Source organism: Ornithodoros turicata, unplaced genomic scaffold (genome assembly GCF_037126465.1).
Source record: "Ornithodoros turicata isolate Travis unplaced genomic scaffold, ASM3712646v1 Chromosome21, whole genome shotgun sequence".
In the NCBI taxonomy this organism is placed as follows: Eukaryota; Metazoa; Arthropoda; class Arachnida; order Ixodida; family Argasidae; genus Ornithodoros; species Ornithodoros turicata.
Window position 1 is genome coordinate 1,365,577 of NW_026999337.1, and position 21,846 is coordinate 1,387,422.

The window sequence follows — 21,846 nt, forward strand, 5'->3', positions numbered from 1 at the left end:
GGCAGCCAGTTGTACCGGCACCGTCCTAGCGTGAGGCCACGTCCATCTGCTGCTGGGACATTCCATCACCGCCGGTCAGGACTCATGTAGAGGAAGACCGCCTCCTCTACAAAAGCTTACTTCAGCTTACCATCTTGACCCTTTCTGAGCAAGACTTGCACGCATATTTTATCAATCGGTTTCAGTGTACATGGTTTGGTGAAAGATCACTGCAGAATGTCTAAGCTATTAATACTGTGAACTATGGACAGCAGCAACAGAGGGGGAATTTTTAGCGAATAGTTTTTGAGCAAACGGTTCGCGAAAGAGAACCATACGATTCCGTTCCAAGTGACTGCTCATTGGTTGTTTGCGTACCGTTCGGGCGGAAACGATTCACCAAACCCCCTAAGAATTTCTTGAAGAACGATTGGGCCACAGACGAAGTCATGTTCCTGTAAAGCGTGCTCTGCCGTATATACGTGTTTTGTGTGGAGAAGCCAACTTTACTGACTAAACATTGATCAATTTGTGCATTTGAGCTTTGTTTTCTGCTGTTCTTTTTGTTCCCTCTATTTACCCGAAGCTCAGGTACACGTTACCTCCCCAGCACGCTCGAGTATTATTTTTATGTACATATACTCGCGCAATAATTTGCGAGACAAAATAACTGTCTCACCTGAAGTTCTGAAACTGGGACATCCACTACACCTTCCAGCGAAAACAGAAGAAAATCAGCATCTGTTGACATTGTACAAACCCGTTTAGATGAGGTATAGGCTTATTAGTAATCCAAGTCGGTGAGACGTGATATTATGACACCATGTTTCCTATATTCTTTCTGCACATCATCTCCTACATGTTTCTCGTGTTCTGAATGGTAAAGGGAGACTGACACGGACAAAAGCAAATACGCATCGCGTCAGTCACCTTACATATATATGCGTTCATTTATAAAACGTTCGTCCCTATCAATATATAGGCGTTCTTTTATGACACACTTTCTCGTAAATAGTTTTATATCTAAAATCTAAAACGTAACGAGTCACTGGGGTATTTACGTCCTCAGGTATACATTACTCCCTCGTATTTGCAAACACCTGGCGTTTCACGCATTAATGATTTCTTCGCAAGCATTGTTTGGAATCCACACGAGAAATATCTACCGCAAAAGGTGCAATCTACATAAACGGGGCTACATGATTTATAAACCGCTCCCAGTCGTCCAACTAAAGTAAGACATTTATTGAGCCATAAACACTGATAGCTTTGGCAGGGTGTTTCTATTTATCCTCTAGATAATTTTCCTAAAACAGCTCCGAGAGCAGCACAGATGTCGTTTTGGCAATTGAGTTATGCGGCTAGGCTGACATCCTCTGGAAGAGAGTGTGTAACTGCAAGATGAATAATTACATCTAAATTATTTAATTAACTCCGTAATTAGGAAATATTGGGCAAAAGCGAGAAAGATAACGGGAGACAATTCTCGTTGAAAGCCGCGAGAGAAAGGGGTGCATTCGAGCGTGTTACATTACTATATAGTCGTAAAAAAATTAATTCAATGGCCTTTGCACACAGCGGTTCCATTGTCGTGAGCGAAAGGTTTGCTCTCACACACGCGTACGTGAGGCGTATATCCAGAACAATATTCGTGATGTGTTCTACGGGGACCTTGCATGATGAACTAGCGCATTTTACTTCTATGGGGACTTTACATGGGTGAGGAAGATTTCCCCCTCGTCTCCCAAATGAATACAAAGGGTATGATTCCGGAATGTTCAAAGCCTAACCCGCCCCCTCTCTTGCTACGCCAGTGGTGCTATCAGTGGTCAACTGGAAAAAGGCTGGCAATGCTCGGAAATCTGTTTTATTCCTAATTGTTCGTTGATTTTTTTCATGGAGCAGTTTCTTTCTGTTGTGCGGTCAAAGGTCATCGAGCCCCAGAATAGCTGGCTGCGGTTCACCAGGCCGTGTTGTTTGAGACCCCTGTCCCATATGATGCATTATACGCAGAAGGCGAAGGGGGGGGGGGGGGGGCAAACTGAAACATTTCTTTGAGAAAACTGTCCTAATTTGAAACGTATTTGGGGGTGTAGGCGTTTAAGGTGCGTTTCACTTGCACTGTTGACCACTCTGGACAGTGTGGAATAAAGATGACGAGCATATGTCATGACAGCATTTTAATATGCAAGAGCAGGCAGAGTGTTACAATATGCCCCAACTTGGTCCCTGGCCCAATCCAGCCCAGCAGCGATCTGCGCTCAAAGCTCTTTTGACATTTCTGGACACCATCGGACTTCGATCGTTATTGTGAAGAGGCTCATTATTTTATTCCCCACATCCCCACCAGCAATAGGGTAGAGTATTGCCTCTGGCGAAGAATCTCCCCACTCTCCATCTCAAAATAAAGTTGCTGTTGTTGTTATGCCTCAAGGGCACGTAGCAACAGGCCAGGGTTTGTTCAAACAATTGGATATTGCATCAGGCAGGAATCAGGGATAGGTCATGCAGTCATGGCAAACGTCACTACAATTTAATGTGACCAGTCTTTGCAAACGTTGCACTGATACCACTCCTCATTCGGTTCGTACTGCTCATGTCACACCAGACAGTAACATCCCATCAAGTCATCCGCAACAGTATTTGGGTGCCGTTTATTCCTGGACGTCCTAGGCCTTGTTTTGCTCAATGGTTGCTGTTCTCTGCGATGTACAGTACTTGAGAAAAGTTTACGTTCCTTCCTCCACGAACGAGCGTGTTCCGAAAGCTTTTGTCAACAACTATACATAATTTTACCTTCTTTACGTAAAAGTGCTACTACATTTACGTTTCCAAGTTGAAACACCTGTTGCAATTTACCCCGTAGCGGCATGGCAGCAGTAAACACCATTTTACCACCGGGGGAGACGCCAGAAGAGTTTAGGAAGTTAAGACTGCGAAAGGAGGACCTAGAAGGCCGTCCCAACTTTAGTGCTCCTTGAGCAAGCATTCTCAAGCACACAGACAATAAGTGTAGACACAGGAAATTTGCTTTTGAAGATAGAAACTACTTTTTGTTGTCTCGGGGGCGGTCCGCTCTACCCAGCTGCGTGACGCTGTTCTGAATGGAGCACAAGTGTGGAATGATGCTACCGTCCAAAGGTGGGCCAGAAGGGGAACAGAAAAGGCTTCAGTGTACCCCCCTTTTCCCTACCAACACGGTCAAAGTGCCTTTCTTATCAACCACACAGAGAAAAGCGTTAACCACGAAAATTACACCTATATACCCGAAATCAGTAATGTCAAGGATAGAACTTGTAGATAAAAGTACGGTGAAACGGGGCATAAAAAGGCTCCGTGCGTTTTTCCTCGGGATTTTCTGCTGTTCTTAAAACCGCATTTGCGGTATTACCTTTCCCCATTAAAATACAGCAGTTGAAGAGTAAGGGCCTGTAGTCGTGGTCGAACTCTCTGGTTTGCGGTTAGAGATGCTATCATTACACGATGATCGCGACACATTAATCGTTGCTCAGATCATTCAGCCCTCTCTCTACACATGCTCTCCTGCATATTCCGCAGTCACACTTGCATGAACCCGAATAAGATCGCATAAACCTGGGAAAGCTGATTTACGACCTCCAACAGAAGAACAGCCTGGCGAACACGAGAGACAGCTTAAAACACATAAATCTTCAGGCAAAGCGTTCTTGACACATGCCCTATTTACATATTTTGCACACACGACGCGTTATGAGATAAAAAGCAAAACATTCACAATTGATTTCCCACGCTCGCACTTTGTTTAGAGCAGCAACATATACACAAGCATTTTGGTTTGTCGCCACGCTCCAGTGCAAAAAATAAAAAATAAGAAATAAAAAAAAGGAAGAAAGAAAGAAAGAGAGAAATTTTACGACCAGTCTCTAACGAACGAGTCTCCTTTTTTATGTGTCGCCTTGTTTGCAAATATCCTTCGGGGCAAACAGCGTGCAATCCTAGGAAGCCTGTGTCTGTGCGTAAACTGTCAGCTAGATTAGATCGATTGGCACGGAATCCTCGACTAACAAGACCCGATCCCGAGAAGATGAGGCGGAGTCGGAGAAGAATGGTCTGTAATCAAGACCGCCCCAGAATGCATAATGAACACGTAGAGAGAGAAGCCCCAGGGAGAGAAAATTGCTTTGCAGAATGAACCTCTTCCGCGTGAACCATGTGCTTTGAGGTGGAAAACCACACGGAATGCAGGATGGCCGTTTTTTCTCTTTCTATCGTAATTGCACACTCATTCTCGAATTCTTTCGCCTGGAAATGGCTCTAACTACAATAGCAGTGTGGGGAATATTCGAGTGGTCGTGGGACACCTTAAAACCACATATTCCTCGTATTATTTATTTACAGACGTAAAAATTATATCTTCAGCTTGGCGAATTGAGAGGACTAGATGAGATTTGTACTACCTATATGAGAATTTTGGGCTGCTATTCTGAATCAAGACTGAGTTAGCACTACAAAAGGCATGACACGTGAGGAGATATATATGGTCACATGCATATAAATATGCCTCTGATAAACTGCTTCTTTTTATTCCTGTTTTAATACTGATCCGATACTATGGTATCAGATAGATAGATACATGGTAACAGTCAGCGTGCAATGTAACAGGCAAACGACGAATAAGACACGAAAATAGAATTAAGTACTAGAACTAACTAGAACTTAAGAACTAAGTAATATTAAGTACTATTTTTGAAGACAGGGTAGCGGTCGAAACGCCAATAGGAGACGGACAACATTTGAAAATAAGGAATACATAATTATTGCTTGTCTAATAGACAGAGATAAACTCTCCAGGCAGTAGAGGCTTCAAGTTAAGCCACCCACTAAAACTCCATAACAAGCCGCACAAGAGGCAATGCTATCTTTGACATGTTTCTAGCGACGTATACATGAACGACTCGTTTATATGCAAACAAATGAACGCAGGAAGCATAAAAAGATAAAATGCGATACAGTTTCCTGGTGCAACAATACCAACAGCACCAAAATATATAATCGCCTCAGTCGTTCACTTGAAGAATTCGGAATGAGTCGTGCAAATTTCACTATAGAAGAAAATTGTTTGCGCATCAAAAATGCGTTTCACGGAGTCCGAGAGCGTTACATTCCATTCACATATGAAATTGTTCATGCTGTCATTGTGTTTCCCGTCAGTTCAAGTCCCTGTCAAACAAAGAAGAATGATATTTGGCAAAGCAGAAACCTGTAACTCCACTAAAGCTCGGAATACGTACACACTCTTAAAAATGAACTTCACCACATAGCACGCTCCTAGCCAACCATCATCCCGGGTGATATCGTTCCCTTCCTTGATTTGTTGAAAACGGGAGGCGTACGCCTTTTTGTGACACTTATGCAGAAATGTTAATCGTCACAAAAAGGCGTACGCCTCCCGTTTTCCACAAACCATGTGAAAGAACGACGTCAATCGGGATGATGGTTGGCCTGGGGCGTGCTATGTGGTGAAGTTCATTTTTAAGAGTGCACTCTAAAAACAGAGCATCGCATGGCACGCTGCGCGCCAACCATTGCCACAAATGATAGGGTTATCGCTTCTGATTCGAAGACAGAGGGGAGAGTACGCCTTTTTGTGGCAATTTGGATATATGAAAACTGCCACAAAAAGGCGTACACCCCCCTCTGTCTTCATATCAGCAGCGATAACACAATCATTCGTGGCAATTGTTGGCGCACAGCGTGCTATGCGGTGAAGTTCTGTTCTTAGAGCATACACTCTAAAACCGGAGGCGGATAAGAAGCGGATAAAGGCGTATATTTTGCTGCTGTTGTTAATTGTCTACCAGCCTTATCCGCAACGCCTCCGAAAAGTTAACAACAAAAAGAACGCAATAACGAGACAAAGAAAATAAGTGTCCCGCATGTGTTCACTGAAACAAAAGTGGACGCTTTTCTTTGTTTTCGTTGTAGAGTGTATCGCGAAACAATGTGCCGGATAGAACTGTGGCGCTTACCAATATTGCCAAATTCGCCACTGTGTCGTTGCTGCAAGTTGCACCACGTTGCGTGCAACGGTCGGCGTTTTAGTGGTGGTTAGTTTAGTGATGCCAACTCAAGGGAAATTGAGTTGGGTTGAGTTTCCCTAGACCTAGGGGATTTGAAGTCTGCCTGAGAAAAAAAGGGATCCATTCGAAATCTAGGGAATTTTACTCCCGTTATACTTGTACCGAAACTTTCCACATACACAATTTTCCTTGGCTCAAGCAACGGAAAAACGAAACTACAGGAGAACTTGCGGGCATAGGGTACCACGAAATCACGACGCAAATACAACTTCCTCACAGATTTATTCGTATTCTCCGACTGGCTTGTCACCACAGGACGAGGTCGCGCTGAGGTGATTGATGTCGTAGCTCAAGGATAGTTCAAGGATTGTGAGCCGGCGTCGGACAAACTCGCCCCGCGCTGAACGCACGCCTCCCACAGGGCACGAACATCGATTCCCCTTCAAAATGGTGTCGTTCAGACCTTTCAAGTAACGCATTTGGCAGACATTTCAGTAGCCTATTACTCTTTTTCTAATTGTATCCTCCTGGTAGGAGTTGGATTCATTGCTACTTATATCCTGACTTGAAAGAGCTTGTACCGGAGCAATAATAGACAAGAAGTTTCAGCTTCGTTTCCTTCTTTTGTCCAAAAGGCATGCTGCAAATCTGATCCAGCGATATAGACCAGCACTTCTCGGCAGCTGGGTAGTCTAGGGAAATCGGGGGAAATGATTCGTTCAATCCGGGGAACAAATGCGAATGTAGGTTGGCAACACTGGTTTAGTTAGACGAACGCCGCTTGTTTTCGACGCGGTTTGTCCATGGCTGTGACACATTGTGACATCGCTGGAGTTGTGAAAGGCCGGTATCTAGACGGATGGGCAGTATGAACGCACCGTTGGCATCGCGAAACTCTCACGGAACTTATCAGCCCGTGCACAGTTGGCATCTGCAGGTCGGTCATGAAAATGCCGGTAAGCAACAGGTTCTGCACTGTATACGTTTTCGAGCACGCTTACAAAATATTGACCGTTCTTCCAACACATCCAGCTCTCATAGTTTCCTCAGACGAAGGAAATGTTGCTCTGCGCGTCTATACCAGTAATTCACCTTTCCGTGATTCCGTTTGTGCGGCAGTTGCACTTGCGTTTAGTTTTCCTCCTTTTAAAACTTTCAGACTTAACTGTTGACACTCCAACTTGGTGCACTCCAACAACACACTGCGATCAGAATATTGCGGCTAAGGAATTTTCCAATTATTCGTAGCAGCAGGTGTTCCTTTGTGATGGCTTGAAAGTAAGACCTTATCAGCTCGTGTCTATGCGGCACTATTTAATGCTCAATAAGAAATTAGAAAGAGAGGCATATGAATCAGCTCCCTCCAATGGCTGCGCTGCACCACTCGAGGGAGCTGTGCACTTCGGTCCGGTGGCCTTGTGGGAAATGTCACATGACCACAGCAGTTTTAATGTGGCCGCTTCCTGTTTAGCATTTACTAGGGAGAGACAACTTTGAATAATCCGTCTTTGTGTGTGTGTGTGCAGACGCCGATAAACCTGCGGATATTCATCGCAAAACGTCGAAGCAGTATGGATGCGACTGTGTGTCACTTCGACAAGGGTACGACTGGCACGGAAAGATCCAGAGTGGAGTGTCAATTTTGAGTGACGCACACCGCTCCGGACGCGCTCACACGTCGATGACGCTGGAGGCTGTCTTGAGAAGTAACTTAAGGAACATTATTTTTAATAAGAACAGTGCAGCCCCGTTTTCCCCGTTTCCCCGACGGGTAAGGGGTATGAGGAAAAAGTTCTTGAACGGTGCAGCCACCCCGTGGCGTGAAAAAAACGCGGGACAGCAGACTTCATCTGCTGTTGACGCGATCAGCGAAGTAAATTGCGGTGTTGTTTCAATCAGATGTCGTGGATTATTCCTCAATTTCAGTGGAGTTCTTTGACTCGGGTTCTGATGAAAAGACCGAACTGTTCGTTGTTGCAGCAACGACCGACGTTGTAATACGATACGACCGGACGAGCATCCCGTTATACTACAAAAATAGGGTTCATCGTTACATTAACTACTAATGTTTCGGTTGTCACCCGACGTCGTGAAACTAATCTCACAAATGTTTGACGCTTCGTTGTTACTCTGTATTCACGCGAGTCAGTTTTCTGCCGGCAGCAAGTCGGGAAGATGTAAGATGAGATATCCGAGATAAACGAGGTCACGACGCGTCTGAAGACGCCCGCTCGTTCACTACCCTTCACACGAGTCAGTTTTCCGACAGCTGTCAGTCTTCCGATCCCTTTCTGTTTCCGTTTTCGCGCTTGCATTTCCTCTGTGTCTAGCTTAGGATGGACCAATGAGAGATAAAACTTATTGTACTCGCGCTCCTTGTGGATGAAGCAGAGTGCATTCACATGAAAAACCGGGACAAGATATGTGTCAAAGAATAGATGCTGAAGAAGCGCTATGGAATGTAAAACTGCCTTAAGCCAGATCTCCGTGTGGACGACCCGAACGCCTGTAAGAGAGTATTTTGAGAATGAACGTTGACACACTTGATTTTATTTTCAAACGAATGAAGCATATCTTGTTGCTGAGCACCGATATAGATGCGACAGCGTCCCGACAAGTGATCGACTGGCGATGACGCTGCGATATCCAGCTACAGGTAGACAATAATTAATTTAATAAAATTAAATCGATTCAATTTGTATTTCCTTTCGGTAGGAAGAGTAGCTGCCAATTGTTATGCTTTTATACATGCATTAGAAAGGTACAAGCGAATTTCATTGGACGAATTATGGAACAGTCTTTGAGTTACCAAATGGCGAGAGTTCCCAACCGTTTCTTGCTTGCGAATATTAACATTTACTCTGCTTCTCCCGCGAGCCTTCGCGATATGTTCTGTGTTCTACAAAGATGTTTTTGTTCTGTGTTTTCGTCATATGTTGCGTTGCATACCACTGTACAACGTGTTGTAACCACTGTATATATCTCTGTTAGCATCAGGTCTTCTTTCTTACCATTGTACAGTAGTGAAACTTAATACATTTCTTTAGCACGCTGCTGCGTACGCCATATGCAAGGGGGTACTGCGCTAGTCAAGCAGCGTTTGCTGCTTTTTGGCGTACCTCCTCCAATTGTGCTGTAGCGCAAAATGAAAATAAATGGAAATGAAAAGTGAATGATTATGTGTAGTCAGTGTATGTCCAGCGAAAGAAATATCAGCGTTTATCAAATTTATACTTGGTATTCCGTGTCTATTTCGCCTCACAGAGAGAACAGGCGTCCTATGCACAACTGCCTCATAGGCATCCATGTATGCATTGCATAATTGAACCTCTGTATGCAATAAGGGGATAAGTCGACTTATCCCTTTTTACTATTTTTGCTGCGATGACATCTACATACCAGTATGTACCTGCCAAAGAAAATTGAAGACCGTATTGCAATTTACTGGCCCGCTACAGGAGGGTAAGAAATGGGAAATGCATGTGTGTCAGTGGGACGGACAATCAGATCAGGCTCGTTTACTCGGTTTGGGATTTTTCGACTTATCCCCTTATTGCATACAAAGGTCCAATTGTTCCGATGCTGCTGCGGCAGTGTGTCGTTGCACCACTTTCGGGGTAAAGCCAAGCATCGTTGGAGTTCCAATTCAGAATTGGCCAGAGTACAGTGAATGCCGTTGTATGGGACACATGCAGAGCAATCCTGATGAAATAAAAAGCAAACGCGATCCTATCCGCTGCGTCAACTGCTCCTTCTGGCGGCGGCAAACACCGTCGGTCGTCAGAGTGTGTGCCTGGAGGACAAAATATCCGGCTGCCTCCGACTGAGGCTCCGGGGATCAGAAAGTGGTGACGCGGGGAAAACCGCCGGTCACGCGGCTCCAGAGAGCGGTGACGTTCGCTGTCGCCTGAGCGTTAGCCGGCAGAAAACTAACTCGTGTGAATACAGGGTTACTATCCCAAGACGCAACGAGGCCGGCCGCAGATACCTGCCCAGAACGTAATGCTCATGACGTTATCCTACCTGGTATTTGATGACCTCATCGTAAAGATTGCTGACAAGTTTAATACGACTGAGTCGGCAGTCCACACTAACGTGACCTGTGTGCTCGACGCCCGATGAAGAGCGCCGCGCACAAGAAGACGAAGAGAAGAATTCAAGAAGAGTTTCGGGCGAAGGCGAAGAGACCTGCAATACCAAACGTCATGGATGCGTATATGGCTACTACATTGAACTCAGAAAGCCCCGTCAGTCACCTGATTCGTACTTCAACCGGAAGAAGTACCATTCACTGGTACTGCAGGTCATCTGCGATCATCAAATGAAATTCTTTGACGTTGAACGTAAGTAGAGGAGGCAAGCAAGCTGGTTGAACGAAAACATCTCCTTGAGTCTGAGGAGCAACGGAGGGGAGGACTAGACAGGACGGACACGCGATAAGTGGGGACAAGTCAGTCGTCGTTGTCGGTTCTTGTCCCGTTTCCGTCCTGACTAGTCCTCCTCTCCGGTGCTCCTCAGAGGCAAGGAGATGTTTCTGTTCTTTGATGTGTTGGTTGGCTTCCCTAGGTCCGCGCATAAGGCTGTGAGGAACAACGTTTCAACGGCCAATCCTGAAGAACAGCGTATTTATTTATTTATTTATTTATTTGCAGACGCTTCCAGGAAGTGTGCTGGTATGGTCTCTCCGTTCAAATTTATCCCTCTCTAAGTAAACATTTCAGTCAATTCTCTAAATATGTTTGCGTGGCTGGTACATTTTAGGTCTTGCATGACGAACTAGCACTGGGAACGGGACAGAGAGAGGAGACGACAGGACAGGTGCTAGGTCGTCTCTTCTCTCTGTCCCGTTCCCAGTGCTAGTTCCTCATGCAAGATCAACACCAACACGCCCGGTTTTTCACCTTGATACATTTTAGGTGACTGCGTACCCGCTCCTGTCGCTTCTGACTCAATAGAAAAGCATTAGACAAGCGCTCCCATCATGGCAATAGAAGTACAACTTGGTGCACTCCCAGGAAAGAGTAACAATACAACACGCTGTTGGGGTGTTAAAGCAAAGGTTTGTGCGCCTCTACTATGTTGATGCAGATAGCATCCACCAAGTGTGCCTCGTTGCAATGGGATCATGTGTGCTCCATAACATGTGCACAGAGGCTGATGACATCCACAACCTGCCTCAGAACAAACAATCGACGGCCAAAGAACCAGATTAAGTGGTCGCAAGTCAGGGAATAGCGAAGGAAATGCGCAAACAAATTGTCTGTAAGAGACCAAAACGTACCTGCTGCGATAAGTAGTTGTCCGCCCATTTTATTGTGACTCAAATAATAAGAAGTATGTATATAAATGGTTCATGTAGACTCTTGTTGTGCATTCCAGCGAGCTCCCACGTGGCAGACCGCCGAATTGCGCGTAGTTCATCGAAAAAGTCTCAGCGTTTCAGCATTTTTGTTCTGATACGCTTTAAGAGGGTCGTAGCAACGTTGTAAGTCCTTTGTGTGATCCGGGATTGGTTCTGCCGGCCTGTGGTTCTGTTAGGTGCTCGCTTGATAAGTATGCGCTGTGTGTGTGCACAGCAGGGCTCTAGTCATTCTTCCGTCAACTGCACTTGCAGTCTGGTTTAGCTGCCTGAAAAGATAAGGAATTCACTGGTGTTTTGACAAGCCATTGCCAACCTGCTGGACTCGGCGGAAAGGTTCACTACACTCTTCCACGATCCATGAGAAACGGAGGACTTATGTGGTGCTCGCGATCGAGAACGTTTTGCACTTCCCTAAAGTGAAAGAATCCAAACTATTACTCTGTTCATGAACTTGTACCTACCACACCTTACTCCTCATTCTCACAATGGACACCTTTATTATTGGGTGCCTTCGTTTTCTTGTATGACCTCTCAAAACTCTAAAACCTGTTGCTCAGTGTAGTGTAGCTGCGTCCAAATTCTGCGTTGTTCTTTTTGCGTAAGGGACAGTATCAGGGCCTCCTTTGTGTTGTAGCCACTTTTTCTTCAACTTCGATTTTTCCCTGCCGTATGCTGCTATCAGGGACTTGGTACGGCGTGCATTCCGCGTTCATCGATACTTCGAGGCTGTTGTAAAAGCCATCTCCTGGACCAGCATCCATGTAGTCTGAGCTCTGTGCGCCGTGACACGGCGCGAGTCCTTAACTTGGTATATACTTACATCCATTGACGTATACATGTTCTCCATTTTCCACGACGGGCCTTCCATCATTGTGAAGAATCGCGAAAACATCTAAAACACCTCTGACCTCAGTCTCCATGTCGATCGTCTGCTTTTGCCGCGCTCCGCTGCACCACTCTCAAGGCCGTGCAGGGGTTTGGGGGGTTGGAACAGAGATGGCGCACTATTAAAAGAACGCGAAAGTGCAAAAGAGCAGCTTGCACTTTGTGAAAAGAATGCAGAGGTGCTGCCCGTTTGCGCCGGGGGCTGAGGGAGCAAGTAAAAAGAATGCACCTTCAGTTGCAAGTAACTACTAACAAAAAATGTGACTAGTAAATAGTTACTCGTCGCGAAATCTGTAACTTGTACCTCTGTAATGATGTAACTTGTAACTCTAACTAGCTACTTTTCTCAGAAACTAGTTACTTTACTTCGAAACTGTAGATTTTCACTATGATTTCCCCTCTGGAATTCTGGGTCAATTGCAGTCACCATCAGACTCAAAAGCGAACGACGACGGACAACAAGCGCACAGATACAATGAACCTCTGTTGCTCCACTCCAGCTAACTGAAGCACACAAAAGAAGTAAGCACGTGTCATGTTCTCCTTCTTTGCTGCTTGACCTCGACAGGAGGCTATTCTAGATATGTGAAGCCTGCTGCTAGGTTATGAGCGGAACTCTCGCACGGGGCGCAATATCAATGGTATAGCCACTTTCACTGGCTGTACAATATTGTTTATAAAGAGAGCCACTTCGATGACACTTGGAAGTGGTCGGTCCACCGACGTGCAACATGGAAGATGCCCGGATGATTCCTTGGCAGGGGACGTTTACCTTTCTGTCCTCTGCGGATGTCAACCTCAAAGTTCGTTGCAAGACACACAAGACCTATTCATGCAGGAGTAAAGCAAAGCATGCAGCAAAGTAACTAACTAGTTACTTTTTCCTGGAATAACTGTAACTCTAACTTAGTTACTTTTCAAAGTAACTTTTCCCAAGACGGGGGGGGGGGGGGGGGCAACAGGGACTTTACGAGTCAATAAAAAGGTGGTGTCCAGGCGAGTTGATAGTACGTCTCCTCCGTAGTCCACTCGTGTATGAAAGCGAAGCCCACTGAACAATGAGTGAATTAGTGTCGTTTTAAACAATCCCGAACTAAGCTTGTTGTCCTCAACTCTAAAAAATCAGTTCTGGGTTCGCTCCTTTTTCTAATCTACATAAGTGGTTTGCACAGAAGCGTATCTTCCAGGGTCAGCTTATGTGCCTGTGACTGTGCCATATTCCGCGCGAGGTTCCCGAGTTATCAAACTGCACCGCTCTTCAAACGGATTTAGATAGCCCATATCCGTGGTGCTCTGAATGGCAAATGGAAATTAACACTGACAAACGTAAATAGCTCGCGAATACCGCGCTCGCCATTCATAGCTCTCACATATGTGAATTCGCTTTAGATGTGGATATTTAGGTGTTATTATTAGACCCCGGATTTTTAAGCGCCAAAAAACCCTGTTTTATGCGCCATAAAATGCGCTAAAATGCCGATTTAGGCCCTAAAATTAGTAGTATAGGCACAAGAAGTTGTTGATCCTAAAAATATGCTGCTCTGAAACTGCAAAAAACAGTTCAAGCCACCCATCATTTCCATCAGTCTCGTCTCTCATCCGCGGGAACAATGCAGTAAATGGGAGTTGTGACTGTCTTCTTGCTGCACGAAATGAAACTACTATGGTCACAAGGCATCTAGCCACTCTAGCTGGTTCCACGACACTTCTCAGAAGGACTTGTCACGGGCAGCATACTGGGGATATGCGAGGTTGGTTTCCAGCATCGGAGGCTTTAGTATACCGCGCAGATTTCTTATTCCTCCAACTTTTTAAGTTTAGTGTTCTAGATTTCGTTCTCTTCATTACCACAAGGCTAGCAATAGCAGGCATATGCGGGGGATCAAGGCTTCTCACACTGGACGCGGTTTCACTTTCGCTCGTTTACCTACGACCCGCGAGGAGGGCAGCTTCCTCAAGTTGCGAAACTGTATAGGGATTGTACCGGACCTGTACATACCTTCGTACGTCACACCCCCTCGCCAGCATTTTGTCGTGCGTCAAATTTGTTGTACAAAAATGAAAAAAAGAAAGGAAGAAGAAGAGGAAATTAAAAATGCTTCGGGGATTCTTCTACATGTAAACAACGAACAGATCTACGAGTTGTAGATTGCAACAGAACCGTTACGAAACGTGCCTATATTTTATAGTAGCCACCCAGTCGACAACACAATGCCCGAAAGGAGAGAAAGGACGAGTAAGCGACTGCACCGGGCAACCGGTTTCTATGGGTCATTTCATAAAATGTTAACTAAGCATGCGCAAGACAGTAGCGTATTCTATCGGGACTGCAGTGAAACAATTTGGCGGTCATTCGTCGTCTGCCATTCGTATGCGCATGGTGTCGGGTTGCACATTTTTGCGGTGAGAGGCGACATTTTTTTAACTTATGGAGCGAAAGACTTTTTCATAAAGATCGCAGCAGCATGCTCGTTCAGCAGCTGCAAGCAAAGTACAGCAAAAGGAACAGGTTTGACTTTTTTTGGTTTCCGCGCAAACAACTAAACCAACAGCGGAACAACAAGTCCAATATTTACTCGCTGCTCGGGCACAAAACACCGGTAATAACCTTGTTCCAGCCTGTGATGAAAGCGTGTCATCACAGGTGCCCAGGCAACATTGTGGCCCCCAAGGTACAATGTTGCATCCCGAGCCTTCCACGAACTTCAGGTTATGCCCAATAACCCTTTACTCATCGAATCAGTCAACAATACAACCCTTTATCACCAAAGGAGACAGCACGCACATGGTTTTAGTTGACGCCATTATTGACAACAAGTGACGACTTTGCCAGTTAGTCGAGCGGTGGCCCCATCTCTTTCTGAAAAGGCGGATTCTCAGCTTACATTCCAACATCTTTGAGATACTCGCTTCTTTCAAGCGATGGATGAGTTGAAAAGCACGTACGATGTGACCGATGTCAATTTCGCATTGTTGACCGTTGTCATTTAGGCATTTCTCGATGTTTAGTCGGAGTTTTAGGCATCTCCGCAAAATTAGGCAATAACGTCAGAATAGGCATTCATAGGCACTATGAAATCGATACAGGAGGGTCCCCGGAACCCAGTTCGCGCTCGTGTATTGAAAAGGCACTATTAGAACAGCACGAAGAAGAAAAAAGAGCCATTTGCAAAGGAATCCAGGGTCTTGTTATTAGTTCTCACAAGGAGACCTTATAGATTGGTCATATTTAAAATATAATGAGTCACTGGGATATTCGCGTCGCCAGTTATACATTGCTTCCTCAAATGTGGAACACCTCGCGTCTCGCACATTAATAAGTTATGCGCTGAAATACGCCAGCATTGTTTCGAATCCACACTGAAAACGAAGCTTCACGATTTATAAGCAGAGATTACTGTGCTGACTCTAGCCTGGCCTCATTTAAAATGAAACTCAGCCTCCAAGACTCTACTGACGGAAGGGCACTCGATATTATTTCGCAAGATGCTTTATTTGGGCTCCGTACTGAGGTCCTCGGCCAAACACACTCACTCAGCTTACCCATGAAAAATGTTTGCAGTTCCAACTCACAGACTCGTTGATTCTTCACTCTCTTCCCCGACTTGTGACCACCCTCCGGAACACTCCCCCGTGCGACATTTTTCGCGTAATGAAGAGCTCGCAAAATTCACATCCTTGCGGAACGCATACGTTGGCAGAAAATGAAATAATGGGACTCCCACATGATGTCCAAAACTTATGTTCCACATGTATTACATTTTGCGTATCTACCCACGTAACTTTTGTGCTTATTATCCATGTACACACGAGAACGTTTTGCACATTTATACAGATTGTCCAAGCTAATATGCGTCGGTGTCTAAAACATGCACAGTACGTCATGAGCAAATGAAAATTGGACAATATTGTGAGGAGTCGCGTGTACTAATCCCCCGTATTATTTTCATTGTGGCTGATTAATTAATTAGGCGCAATCAATTAGCTAACTTTTTAATTCTGCGTCTATGGGCCGAGACGTGAAGCTGCAGACCGTGTGGCGAAACACCCATCGCTGTTGTTTACTAGAGCGTATGCCTTGCGCGGAGATTTGTTTCCTGGTAAGAAAGAACGCGGGCGAAATGAGAAAGTGTACCACGTAATACGGGGGGGAGGCGAGCGCATCTACGCGAGCGCCCAAATTTCAGAGCTCTCAAGCGTACAGAAGAACTATACACTGTTAAAACAGAACTTCACCACATAGCACGCTCCTAGCTAGCCATCATTCCGAATCATATCATTCGGTGCATTGATTTGTTGAAAATTGGAGGAGGCGCCTATCTGGGACAGATTACCTTGTCCCAGATAGGCGCCTCCTCCAATTTAACCAACAGAAGAACAGAACAGAGAAGCCAACAGTCTGTAAGCAGATGTCTTTTACGTATTATTTGGAACGACAGTACATGACAACCAATGACTTTATCAGAGACTGATGTAAGAAATGGAGGCAACAACACGCGCTTTAAGTGCAATAAGCGCAAATAATGGCATATATTCCGTATTGCCACAAATTGAAATATTGAGCCTTTAGTACGGCAATGAAGTTAGGTGAAAAGGTACAAGAGGTCTGTGTCTACATAAAGTAATTTAATTAGTAAGTGAACACATAAGTCACTAGTAATCCGTACAGCACGTCTGCCTGATTGATTCAAAACAAGGGTCATGAAGAAAAGGTCCCCGAATTCTGGCTACAAATGAATACGTCCGCTATTTAAATAATATTGATCGATAATATAAAGTCATAACCGACAAAAATGCAAAATATACAAGTAATTCGAAGTATAGCTGCATACCATCCCAAAAACGACTTCCGCAGCTCCATTATCATTCTCGCTTGAGACATATTCGATAAAAGCCATTCATGCCTTGCCAGTATGAAAAACAACTCAAAATTGCTCGGTTTGTGCAACTTCTCTACCCATGTACCCTACGTCCAATTTTTACTGATCGTACATGTAGTGGATACTTGTTTCAAGAAGGACAAACCAAGCAAGCCCATGAATCTTAGTTGTGGGTACTTGTAACTTGTTGTCAGGAATCGATCAACGAAGCAGTAAAAAGCCAACTACAACGTATACGCCTAACCCCTCCTAATACTTTTTGATTCGGTGTTGGCGCCGCGCAGCAACTGTGGCTATGAGCGACGCCACTCCTAATTCAAAGAGCAATTGTCAACTGAAAACGTTTTACGGAAACTGGTTAAGGTGAGCTCGGCGAGGCAAAAATTATAACAAGTAGATGAATATATTTTAGAAAGAAGGTTGAGGTGAGGTGAGGTGAAGTGAGGAAGATACTTTAGAATGAAGGTTGAGGTGAGTGAGGAGAGTTAGGAAAATTTTTAAGAAAAAAATGAGGTGAGGTGAGTAAAAAGTGTTCTGGAAGATGTTGAGGTGAGGTGAGTTGAGGAACGTTTTCCAGAAACAAATTGAGGTGAGGTAAGATGAGGAAAATAATTTTAAAATGAGGTTGAGGTGAGGTGAGGTGAGGAACGAAGTCCACCCAAAAATGAGATAGATTTGAGGTGATGAAAAACATCTGTGACGAAAATTTAGATGATGGCAAAGATCGTGAAGGCATTTGCCCACCTCTGGCTGTAGGTAAGCGTCGTCATTTTAGCAGTCCTTCAACGACCGCACATCGTCGGGTCGCCAGGGCGGATTTGTTGAATCACATAGCTTAGATAATGGAATCCATGGAGGTTCAATCCTTTTTAAAAGCTGCTGTGTGAGACTTGTTCGTCCTTTGTCACAGCATACTTCCCTGCGTACACGCACATTGCGCTTCCATATGAACAAGCAAATCGACCGCCAATTGGACGGCATAAACAAACAACCGTAGCAATCCATGTACATGTGCCAAATGAATGAGAAGCTTTTCAATATCGTATATGCCTTGCAGACTCAGCTCGAAGAAGAGCGTTTATGTACCACTCTCCAAGGCCGAAAATAAAGTTGTTGTTGTTGTTGTTAGCGTTTATGTACGTTTTCTTCTTCTTCCTGTTTGCTTGTTGTCAAACACGCATGACGACAGCCATTCCCCCTCTTTCTCTGACACGAGCAACAATTGTGGCCATACACGTGAAGTTACTGCATTGAGAATTTCGTGTCTGATGTCCAGATGGTGTAGCATATTTTACGCACATGCTAATAAGCCGTGCAAAGCGACTTGGAATCTTGCATGAGAACAGGAACCGCGCATGCCTGAGGGCGACAGACTCTTAACGAGAAAGTTTATAGCTGACCGGCGACTGCCTGACGGTCACTGCCGATGTCGGCCATTAAGAGACAAAGCTCATATTCGGGGAGGATACCAAAATGCCGCCTATTGGACGCTTCAATTTAGTACTTTGATTTTGCGCTTATATTTGTGATGACTCGATACGATAGTATTTCAGTAGGATTTGCATAATTTTAATACGTGGTAGATGTTTTGGGTGTATGCCGCTTCTCCCAATGAAGACCATCGTTAAAACGAAAAATCGTCATTCAGAATTTACGCCACGTCTCCAGAGTCGTTGAAACTAAGAGGTGTACGCTTTTGAGACAGCAAAACACGTCTAAGCCAGACATACACCACTAGGCAAGCTGGAAGCCAGATCTCTCTCTCTCACCTTAGACAGCTGTAAATCCTTCTACTGTCAAGGAGAATGATTCCGCTTTGCTTCAGTGCAATTTCAGCTGTCCTTTGAAGGCCACAACACTTCATGCACTATATTACATAATATATTTTATGCGATATTAAAACATGTAATTTAACACGAAGACGTTGTACCATATAAGAAACCCTGTCGTTATGATGACTTTTATAGGAAATAAGCTGAGTACTTGAGTGACTGAGAAAGACTCGCGAAACATGTAGGAAGGAGCTCAGTGTGACAGCTGGATTCTGGGAAGCTTGTGTAAACCATTCTGGTGCTCATGCTCTCATTTTATACCATTTTCAATGGCAGAATAGTAATCATTATTATTCGATCATGAAACAGATAAATTACGATAATCGATAAGTAAAATAACGATATAATCGCCCCCGTATATGTCACTTACAGTATAGACAAATTAACTATATATTAACTATTCAGCGTGCTTACGATACGCACAATATTTCATCAGAGCTATTTTCTTACACAAATAAATATATTTTTACGGACATGACAGGGATTGACCCTCATGCTCATACAACTCTATTTCTTTTGTGTTGTGGTGTGTGTGCTCTTGCTACAATAGAGTTTCATCAACGATCTTTCATTATCTTTTTATTAGAAAAGTAGGTTCCACGATCCAGTTGTGAAGGAACTTGGTATCGCACTGTGAATTTATTTATCTGACAGCGCTCCATCCTCACCTCGTCTTCCGAGTTAATTGAGGCAAAACACCCTGTTCGATTCGCGCCTACGGAGTTGACCACCTATCACGAATTTCACTGGTACATCTACACTGGCTCCAGTGTGTATATTACACTAGTCGCTTGAGCGCAACGTGCTTCCTCTTTCATTGGTTGTTCCGTTTAAATTTCATTAGTTTCGGCACTGAACCCGCACCGGCACATTACACTGAAATTGACCAGCGGAATTCGCCATAAGGAAAACGGAAGTTGATTGCGAACACTGTCCGGTATGCAGACGTGTGGGACTCACAATCATATTGTTCTGTCTTATGGCTGTTGAAAACAGGAAGCCTTCTCCCTTACATTTGACATGCACGTAAAGTGTTGCCCTCGGAAAATCAGGAGAGAGACCGGTTCTGCTGTTCTAAGTACTTTTCGGCGGACACCTTAAGGCAAATGTCGGTGCTGGACACACGATCATACGAAGGAGCAAACAGTGAAGTAACGAAACCATTAGCAACGCCACTCTTATTCTTTATTTCTGCAGGATATGTTGCAATCATTGCAGATGTCGCACAAAGCACCGATGCTAACGTTCTTAGCCTTTGCCTTTCATATTGCTTCATTTGCGTTTAGTTCTAATTCCTTTCTAGCACGACCTTTGCATTACAACCTTTCAACGAAGCAGAAAATGCACATTGAGTTCACCTCAGACGGGGAAGACACAAAACGGGGTACATACCACCGATGCGAACTGGCTGCTTGTTGCTGGGCTAAAACGTCGGTCGCTCTCTGAGCTTCTCCACGGCCTCTACAAATGCGCACATCAATCGACGGAGCCAGCACCGTGCATCCCTGGGAGCTCCATCGCACAGACCACCCTTTCACACACAATTCAATGGGCTCGACTGGCAGCGTGCGCCGGGAGGCGCGGGATTTGTGCCCGTTCCTCACTCGAGCCAGAGGGCGCCACGAGCAGCAACGGCGGTTCTGGCGGCGCAGCAGGCGTTCACGTTCCGGGCATTTTAAACCGCTCATGTAGAGCACAGTGAAGCAAATCATGGGTGCGCAGCGCAGGATAAAATAATATTTTCCCGAAGCTAGAAATCCCTTTTGTTCTTTCATACCTGCTACGAGTTATGCTCGCGTTTGTACGCTGAAGCTTAACTGACAAAAAGTATCGGTCATATAATCTTTAAAGCAATTTGGTAATTGAAAAATTCTCTCCTCGCGCTGTAGCTATTGATTTCGTCACATCCACTGATTTAGTCACTTCTAGAACAACAGATTACTGTAAGGGCGCGCCGGGCACACAGATACTTTGCGGGAAACACGCGCACAAGGGGCTATACAGCATCAACGCAAAAATATGGAAAAAAAAAAGCATCTAGTGGGGTACAGCGACATCGTGGTAAATATGATGCATTCTGATATTATTTATTCGTTAGTATATGTAATCAGATCTGCATAATCAAATCAGTATGGTATTAGGGGATGTTCATGAGGAACGCATCAAATCAAGGGAAATAGACAAGAAGCGTAACAATATTGGAGCTGTCCAGAGCATTATCTGCGACCGATTTAGAGACCCTTCAACTACAGTAATACGGATACAGTAAAGTCTCAACGCTTGCAACACCTCCGTATTTGAGATTAATGTCACTAGCCAACGGTAACGCCCTTGCGACTAAAGTCAGCACATATCCAATTGGGACGTGTGAAGAGAGCTCTACGCGCGCAATATTGCATTACTGTTTAAAGAGCCACCATTTTCCTTTTATCGTAGGATGGTTGTAGTAGATGAGACAATGAAACCGAGAAGGATGAGCACAGCCCATTATTCAATTATTCTCTTATTCAATGGATGTTCTTCGCTCGTTCTGACGTATCTGACTTGGACTAGCTGACACCTCGCTTGTATAGGGTCAAATAATATTTTATTTATTTATTGTTTCCACAATGTGGTGGAGCCGGAGCAAAAAGCTACCCATGCATGTAGCTTGGCGGAAGCCCCGGACTCCTACAGTGCAGCGACAATCAGTTGAATGGCACACAGCAAAGCAAAATGGTTAAATATTAGTGACCAGTAAAGGCAACATTAAGCCACATGGAATGCATTACCGTAACATCCTGACAAGGCGGCATCCAGATGGCGAGTATTGGGTATCCTCCCGCAAATCCCGAAGGAGAGTTCCCAAT

General features: G+C 44.7%; 1 protein-coding gene across 1 annotated transcript in view; it reads right to left on the reverse strand.

Annotated features, from left to right (window-relative positions):
- LOC135373116 (membrane frizzled-related protein-like) overlaps positions 1–20,541 on the reverse strand; it is a 608,751-nt gene extending 588,210 nt beyond the window's left edge. Inside the window, exon 1 of the mRNA XM_064606387.1 lies at positions 20,390–20,541. The gene's annotated coding sequence lies outside the window, so the exon portion shown is untranslated. The remainder of the gene's footprint in view (positions 1–20,389) is intronic.
- Positions 20,542–21,846: the final 1,305 nt, after the last annotated feature.